This window comes from Poromitra crassiceps (assembly GCF_964638095.1).
Source record: "Poromitra crassiceps genome assembly, chromosome: 19".
In the NCBI taxonomy this organism is placed as follows: Eukaryota; Metazoa; Chordata; class Actinopteri; order Beryciformes; family Melamphaidae; genus Poromitra; species Poromitra crassiceps.
The window spans coordinates 30,141,459-30,142,560 of NC_139646.1; positions in this window are offsets into that span (position 1 = coordinate 30,141,459).

Genomic DNA, 1,102 nt, shown 5'->3' on the forward strand with positions numbered 1-1,102 from the left:
TCTGTTGGAGGCCAACCCGGAAAATGCATTCTTTCGAATGGCCAGTGGGGGGCGGCGTGCGTACTGCAGAATCAAAGTGCACTGCATGCAAATCAATGTGATTATGACTCAACTTCTCTCTCGGTCTATGTCTTAAACACTTTCCAAATGAGTTGATGCTCTGAATCAACAATTTCAAGTATTTTTCATGCTCTCATGTCCTCCGTTTTCTAAATTATGGTCCCATTTCGAGTTTTAATAGACAATAAATACATTTGATAAATCAGAACAGTAATACTTCCGACCGATAGAGGCACCAATGGCATATTGATGCAAGGCATCTAGTCTGCCGGAAAGCTATTAGAATAAGCAGAGGAAGAAGTTCGCCAGATAGCGCGCTAGCAGATTAGCATGTAGTAATTTAGCAAACTATCAGAAACGTTATCTTTATGATGTTTAATAATGTTAGTCACGGAGCATGAAGAGAGCTGCACGCTTGACATCGGTCCTAGTGATTCTTGCTTCTGGTGCGGCAGTCAGATAAGATACAGTACTGCACTGACGATAGTCCAACTAGGACTGAACGTTTGCTGCCAATTTGTGCCGATCCTATAATAAAATGGATCTGATTTTTTAAGACTTTGTCTTGTCTATAGTTCTGTGTGCGAGTCCTCCACTGCTTGTTACTAATAATGTTAGTAGACACACGTAACTATTGCTCTTGTTGTGAGGACAGTTTATCAAAAATAACCCATATTTCAAGATCCCCGATTTACTTTGTGGAGGCTTATCAGCAGCTAACAGGCTGGAGGCTCACACACCATGGATGTACAGAACACAAGAAGAACAACACAAGCCAGGCGGACGGTGCTTCCGCAGTACCAGATCTCCCACAATGCATCACAATTAGCAGGAAGAAGGAGATTCAAAAACCAATGGGCTCACTTCATCCAGATCATATATACAGTCAATCCATTGACTTGACAATCCCATTTTGCTGCAGTAAAAATGATTGAAGTGAAATGAACAGACTGGGAACTTTATCTCATTAGATAAAACAGATGATAGTTTTTTAACCTTTGGCGAAATCATTTGCAGTTCAAAAAAGGTAATAAAAGTACAA